This window comes from Gracilinanus agilis, chromosome 2 (genome assembly GCF_016433145.1).
Source record: "Gracilinanus agilis isolate LMUSP501 chromosome 2, AgileGrace, whole genome shotgun sequence".
Classification (NCBI taxonomy): domain Eukaryota; kingdom Metazoa; phylum Chordata; class Mammalia; order Didelphimorphia; family Didelphidae; genus Gracilinanus; species Gracilinanus agilis.
In genome coordinates this window covers 707,734,311-707,742,279 of record NC_058131.1, presented here as the reverse complement: position 1 = coordinate 707,742,279, position 7,969 = coordinate 707,734,311, and the positions used below count along the sequence as shown (strand labels likewise).

General features: G+C 40.8%; 1 protein-coding gene across 1 annotated transcript in view; it reads right to left on the bottom strand.

Annotated features, from left to right (window-relative positions):
- Positions 1–7,969, bottom strand: part of TMEM26 (transmembrane protein 26) — a 52,483-nt gene that overhangs the window by 43,483 nt on the left and 1,031 nt on the right. The gene's annotated exons all lie outside the window — the stretch shown is intronic.

Below are 7,969 nucleotides of genomic sequence, written 5' to 3'. Positions count from 1 at the left end.
ATATATGGGAGAGAGAGAGAGAGAGAGAGAGAGAGAGAGAGAGAGAGAGAGAGAGAGAGAGAGGGGGAGAGGGAGAGGGAGAGAGGGAGAAAGGAGAGAGAGACAGAGACAGAGACAGAAAGAGAGAGAGAGAGAGAGAGGGAGGGAGAAAGGAGAGAGAGAGAGAGAGAGAGAGAGAGAGAAATGAGGTGAGAAAAGAGGGCTAAGTTTTGCTATAATTTCCCACCCCTTCCGAGATTTGAAAGTTCAAAAGGTCTGGAGTGTGAAGAAGGCTTCAGGGCCCCCCAGTTCTGTCCTCTTGCCAGTAAAGTCAGGTTAGATTATTGCATCTCCTTCATTCCCACATGCTTTCAAGAGAACACGCTTCAAACTTGTCAAAATCTTAGTAATTTTTCTATCCCCCGAGGAATATTTTACCACTGTTGGCTGTGAAACAACTGAAATATTGTCTTCTATTTGACTTTACTCAAATGGTATGTCACAGATCCATTGGATTTTTGCCCAGAGAAGAGAAAGGAAAAGCAGGAAAAATATGGCAGAGAGATACCAACTTTCAGCTCATAAATATGAGGGTCCATGAACAAAACTGCAGGAACAAAAGTAAGATTATCTCGCATAAATTTCTTGAACTTACCCAGGTAAGGCATCAACTCAGAATCTATCTATCTTATAGGGTCCCAGCATGTTAAATCTCCACCATCTGGCAAGTTAGTGGGGTTGATGTAATATGGCCCGTCTCTGGCCAGCTGAGCTCAGCATCTTCAGTTCCATCTTTTCTTTCCAGAGAAAAGTGGGAGGAAATTTTCTTGGATGACTATATAATGTATTTGGTGGATTTCAAGAGATTTCAAAAACACTTCCCTCTTTAGCTCTCTGGTCTGTTCCTCATATACATGTTTGGTCTATGAGCACGGGTCACCAGTAACACAACAGAATTCCTTTAGACTTCACTAGAACTGAGAAGTCCAGAAGAGATGCCAAACTAAAAGGCATTTATTTAATACTGACAATGTGGAGAAAGGCAATGGACCCATAGGTCAATGCAATGGGGTGTTTCCATTTTCCTTCAGGTACATGCAAATGATAAAGAATTTTTTTGCCACAGAATTAGTATAATTTAGATAAATCTTGTTTAAGTTGGTAAACGAGGATGAAATAGGAATCGTGAGAAATAGCACCCCATCTATATCCAAGTCACTGATTTTTAAAGAAGCATGTCAAAATACTCATGAGGCTATGCAATCATGGATCCTTGAGGAAATTCACTGGAGACCTCCTGACATGTTGACATAGAATAATTAGCAACTAGCATAGAGAGAGCGAGAAAAATTATTAAAAGCATAGACTTAAATCAACTACTTTAATTTTATAGTACACCAAATTTCTCTTCTTCTAAAGCTGATGAACAAACTTTTATCCTTGAAACATTGGAAGAGCCACAATTTTTTAGATGGTCGAAGGAATGAGCAATTCTTGTTTTCCCTCTTGGTGTTTTGACCCTCTATTTCATATAATCAGTGTTGTAGAGATGGAGGAGGCCTCAGAAGCCATCTAGTTCAACCCCTTCATTTTAGAGATAAGAATACTCAAGCCAAAGGATGTCAAGTGACTTTCCCGACATCACAAAGGTAGTAACTGTTGGAGATTCAAATCCAGGTTCCCTGGCTCCAGAATCTTGCCAGTGGATTATACTGCCTCACTGCAAAATAGCTACGATATTTATTCTCTGGTTTATATGTAACTTTTGTTCGGTTGGTTTTTTAAAAAAGAAAATAGCAAAGCATCTTTTTCTAAGCCATATTCAGAAAAGCTCCTCTATTTTACCAGGACAAACTCTTTACCTGTAGATCAATACTGAGAATCACTGCCTCTTAGAATATGAGTGGGGACAAATGCTAATGGTCAATCAATACCACAAAAGCAGTGCCCTGTAATAAATCCAAAAAGTGGTCCTCCGGCCTCTAATTAAAGACTTCATGGGAAGGGAATCTTTGTTTTAAGGCAGCTCATTCTACTTTAGGGTAACTTCAATTGTAATAAAGTTTCCCTGACATCAAGCCTAGCTAGGTTTTAGCAACTTCTGCCTATTATTCCTGGTTCTTCCCTTTGAGTCCAAATAAAATAAATCTAATCCCACCTCCACAAGGCAGCCTTTCAAATACCTGCAGAAAGTCATTATGACCCTACTGAATCTTTTTTTTTTTTTTCTCTCCAGACTAAATAACCAATTCCTTCAACCAATCCCTCGTACGTCATGGACTCGGGTCCCTTTCCCATACTGGTTACCTTTTCTGGACGTGCCCCAGTTTACCAGTGGCCTTCCCAAACTGTGGAACCCAGAACTGAACACAAGACTCTAATGAAGGAAGATTACGGTGGAGTAATCATCTCCCAATCTCAGTCCCTTTTAACGTAGCCCAAGGTCTCGCGAATTCCACTCTCCAGCACATCTCACTCCTGACTCACATTGAGTTGGCAGCCTATTAACCCTCCCAGATACTTCTGTTTTCCCCACAACTGCTCTCTCTCCATGCCTCCCCCATATTATACTTGTCAAATAGGGTTTTTTTGTTTCCAAGTGCAAGACTTTATATTTATCCCTACTGAATTTCGTCTTAATAGATTCAGCTCATTACTCTAACCTGTCAAGATTGGTTTAGATCCTGACACTGTTAGCTATCCCTCCCAACTTCGTGTCATCTGCCAATTGGAGAAGCACCCCATCTCTATCCAAGTCGCTGATTTTTTAAGAATCACGTTAAAATACACACAAGGCTAAGCAATCATGGATCCCTGGGGAAATTCACGGGAGACCTCCGGACATGTTGACATGGAATCGTTAACAACTAGCATTTCTTGAATACATCTAATTAGGTACTCATCTCATCCATCTCTCACCATCTTCATCATATAAATCACGTGAGGGATTGTATGAAAAACCTTGCTAAATTCTCGGTAAACTCATCCACATGAGTCTTCTCACTTTGTAAATTAGTAATCCTTTCAAAAATGGAAATGGAAGGGGCAGCTGGATAGCTCAGTGGATGGAGAGTCAGGCCTAGAGATGGGAGGTCCTGGGTTCAAATCCGAATTCAGACACTTCCCAGCTGTGTGACCCTGGGCAAGTCACTTGACCCCCCATTGCCCACCCTTACCACTCTTCCACCTATAAGTCAATACATAGAAGTTAAGGGTTTAAAAAAATACATACATTATATATATATATATATATATATATATATATATGGAAATGGATTTAATCTTGAATGATCTGTTCTTGATAAAGAAAGTGACAGTGACATGCTCACTGTCCTCTGCCCAAAGACACCACCTCCTCTTCGACTCTACAATTTTCCCAGGACCCCAAAGCAAAGTCACCGGTTTATAGACCTTGTTCTATTTCCCCCCTTTTTTGAAAATGGGTATATTCATCTTCTAGAATCTTGGATTTCATAACAGCAGGCAGTCCTTTCAATGGCCCAATTCTCAACTCTCAGTGAGTCACCAAACATTTACACTAAGCCCCAGGAGTAAGAGAAAAGGCAAAAACATCGTTCCCTCGACCACCGGCTCTTATCCATTTGGGGTCATGTCTAACGAAGCCTACGGACTCGTCTCAGGATAATGTTTTTAAATGCATAAAATAAAATAGAGAAGTCTACAAAGAAAACCAATTAGATTAACTAGCTACTTTTAGTTATCAAAATATTATGGAATAAAAGATCTAACGGCAGGTCAAATAACTATAGCAACGAAGAGCATAAAGTAATATTTTGAGGCAGCTGCAACAACCGTAATGGTAATATGAAAATATCTGTGATCTCCACTAGTGACAGAATCCCAGGTATTGCTCAGAACTGAAGTTAGGGAAAAATAAAGATATAATTTGTGCCGCTCTCAACGTTCATGGTCTTCCTAATATATATCCACGGACCCCATTGGAATTCCCTGAAAGCCAGGTTAAAAACCCAAGTTCTAGACCTCATCGACAATCTTCATGAATTGCTGGGCCCCCAAATTTCACCACCTGCGTGCTGGCTTTCCTTCTACTCAGGAAACTTGTTTAAAATCAATGTGATGGGTCGTCAGACAGCAGGCAAACGGTCCCTCAAAGGACACCTAACCGATGCTGTCCCAGCTTACCTTGCTGGCACTGTTTTGAAAAACCCAGAATTACTTCCCAACCATTAGGAGGCATTGGAGGAGGACAAGAATGGATTTAGGTAACGTAAAAGCAAAAGCAATGCAACACGTTAATTAAAATAAGCTTGGATATGGCTTCCGTCCAACACTTTCCCAAATCTCTGCTGCATGTCCTCAGGTGTGCTTCCCTCCCTCTCCCTCCACATCATGAGTTTTAATAAATAAGATAAAATTGCACTTTAAAAGAATTGTGTTTGCAGGCTCCATTGTACTTGGTAGAATGAGTAGCACGAGCAGTTACAAACAGGCCACTTTGAAGACATTTGTAAAATCCCACCCACTGCCTTAAAGAACATTGAATAAACCCATCCAATACACTAGAAACAAACAACAAACGAATAAAAAAAGGCATTGAAAAACGGCGGAAGGCAGATGAATGACCATGATCAATCCTAGTCCCAGGGGGGGAAAAAAAAAAAAAGAAAATGAAACATCTTCTTCTTGGGGGTGGGAAATGGGAGCAAAATGTGGTCATTCTATCCCCTCATTTGACACATGAAGAAATTGAAGGCAGGGAAGTTGTGGCTTGACCTGTGTCACGTAGGGAGGAAATGACAGGGTGGAATAGAAATCTAGAGCTTTGACTCTAAAGACCATCCTTATCCCAAAGGCAGTTTTCCTTCCCTTTTTTTTTTTTCTTTTTCAAAAGGGAAGGAGTTCAATGTGTTTCTTTGTAGAATGGGGGGGTGGGGGTAGAGTTGTACTAGTTAGAAATAATCAAGGATTAGGGCAGCCAAGTGGCTCAGTGGATAGGGAGCCAGGCCTGGAATTGGGTGAGGGACCTGTTTCCAAATCCAGCCTCAGACACTTCCTAGCCGTATGACCCTGGGCAAGTCACTTAACCACAATTGCTTAGCCCTTGCCTTCTGTCTTAACAGTTATTACTGGGACAGAAGGGAAGCATTAAAAAAAGAAGAAGAAGAAAGAACCAACAATTAAAAAAATAAGAAAGCACATCAATACAACCTCAAACTTTTAAGAAAGACTCTATAAGAAGCTTAAAGCCTACATGTGTGCTAATTCAGTCGGTTTTGCTTGGTCATCCTGAATGATTGGACTGGCTGCTCCCCTCAACAAGAAAATTAGACTTTTTATTTCTGCAGTATAAAATGCTTCTATGACTTCTACTCAAGTGAAAGTGACTAACTTCAACTTTCTGACTTTATTCCAGTTTATGATACTTGGGTGTCTCCAGGAGGTTTCTCTACTTGCTTCAAAGGACAATGTGTTCAAATAATAGAAAAAGAAAAAAATTTGATGTTAAAATTGAAAGTAAAAAAAAAAAAAAGGTCTCATTCATTGATCACTAAGGCATAATGGATGGGGGAAAATGCAAGCTTCCCCCAAATGCATGCTGGACTCCAGCCAGAAGTTTGGTCATCACTTTTGTTTCCCACCACTGGTTCCTCGTCCACTGTGAATGGGGACATCAGCCAGAACCAGCTATTAAATAGCGATGTGCTGGATTGAAAGATGGTAGGAAAGGCTCTACCTGCGCACAACTTTTTGAAATAAATGAAGAAGAACACAAGATCCTAAATTCTAGCCTTAGAAAAAGCCCCGGACATCAACTAGTCCAACCTAGACATCTTTACAGATGGGGAAACGGAGGTGCAAAGAGTGGCAGTGATTTACCTATGGTCACACTGGTAGTAAGTATCAGAGTCGTTCATATCAATGAACACTCAAGCTCTTCCCCCGAAATGAGCCCCCCCAAATCCTTTTGATTGTGTTTTTTTGCCTCTTCCAAAATCAACTGATTATTGTCAGCAGGTCAACTCTACGTTGTGTATGCTTCTGCTAAAGACTTAATTCTCGGGACAGCTGGGTAGTTCAGTGGATGGAGAGTCAGGCCTAGAGACGGGAGGTCCTGGGTTCAAATCCGGCCTCAGACACTTCCCAGCTGTGTGACCCTGGGCAAGTCACTTGACCCCCATTGCCTACCCTTACCACTCTTCCACCAAGGAACTAATACACAGAAGTTAAGGGTTTAAAAATATAAAAACAAACAAAAAAATATCGAAAAAAAAGACTTAATTCTCCTCCTGCTAGAAATAGTTCTCCTCTGCTTTTAATCAAGCACTTTGCAAAAACAAAATCGATGGTATATATGACCTCGGTGAGAACACACACTTCCACACGCACTCACACCTGTTCTTTCTTATTTGTTTTCTTAACCCTATGACTTGTTTATGAGCTAGTTGCATTTCTCTTTGAGGATTGCAAATATGGGTTCAACAAGGCATTATGTTTGAAGAGAAAGCTTCAATCTGGAACTCAGAAGACCTGAGTTCAACTCTTGGCTCTGCAGCTTGCTACCTGTAAGACTTTGTAAAACAAAAAATAATAATAATTTAACCTTGCTGGGTTTTTGTTTGTAAAATGTGCCAGGTGGATTAGGTGACTTGGTGAACTAACCCTTCCAGTTCTAAATTTATGATATAATGGGATTCTACCATAATGGATTAGAGGCCCCAGGTTCTTCACTGGTCAGCTGACCAAAATGTAATAAGCTGGGGGCAGCTGGGTAGCTCAGTGGATTGAGAGTCAGGCCTAGAGACAGGAGGTCCTGGGTTCAAATCCGGCCTCAGACACTTCCCAGCTGTGTGACCCTGGGCAAGTCACTTGACCCCCATTGCCTACCCTTACTACTCTTCCACCTAGGAGCCAATACACAGAAGTTAAGGGTTAAAAAAATGTAATAAGCTATTGATACTCGAAAGGATGATCTGATAGCTACAAAATTAGAACAAATCCTGAAAATGTCTTGGGATGGCACCTTGTTCTAGAAAATATGATCACAGAAAGTAAAATGATCCATTTTAAGCTGGTAAGAGGTTATCCAGACTGGCCCACTTATTTTAACATAAGGGAAAAAGGAATTTAGAAAAGGCCAGAGACCTATTCAAAAAGATATAGCTAGTGTGTGGCAGAAATAGAATTCAAACCCTGATCCTTTGACTCCAAACCCAATTCAACCCACATTTTCTAACCTACCTTATCTGCCATGTCAATTAACCAACTAAATAAATAAATGCCTGGGGCATTCTCTTCTGATCTCTTCTATCATATGGATTGGCTATGCAGTATTTATTCCTTTTTAAATTTCAAAAGGTCAAAGTCATGGATGAATTTTCATGGAATTTCAGGAATGAGGGTTTGATTTCTCCTCCCCCATTTCCAGAGTTGTTGTTTTCCCTTATTCTTAAATATTAAATGGATTACAGGTGTAGGAATATATTTTTTCTAGTTTAACAATATTTATAAAAACCCTTGAAATGGTGAGCACCTTAAAAATCTGAAAAAGTCTGGGATGAAAATCAACTGCAGGAGTAGCCACAAAATTTGTTCTTAGCTCCATTCATTACTACTGAAGAACTTGAGTTAGGTGGTAAGGAATAGGAGATATTGTAGGGTGTAGCCTGATGGGAGGAAAGGAGAGCCAGGCTCCCTTGGGAGAGAGAGTAAACCAAAGGCTCAGAGTTATTCAGCTATGCCTGATTGAAAAAGTAAAAATCCCCAGCACTATCCAAAGCGACATATGCCTGATTCCCCAGGGGCAGGCACAGGGAAGCCTGGGATCCCCAGTACCCAGTGGAGTCCCCTTCTGCCCTGACTCAACTTCCTAACCCTAGCTACCTCCTTAACCACAGTTTCCTCTTGTGGTTTTCTGCTACCCAGCTGATTTTCAAGAGTTCGAGGAAGAAAGAAGAGTAGATTCCAGAGAGCTTAAGGGAAAGGGAGGGGTGGGGGTGGGGGAAAGGAG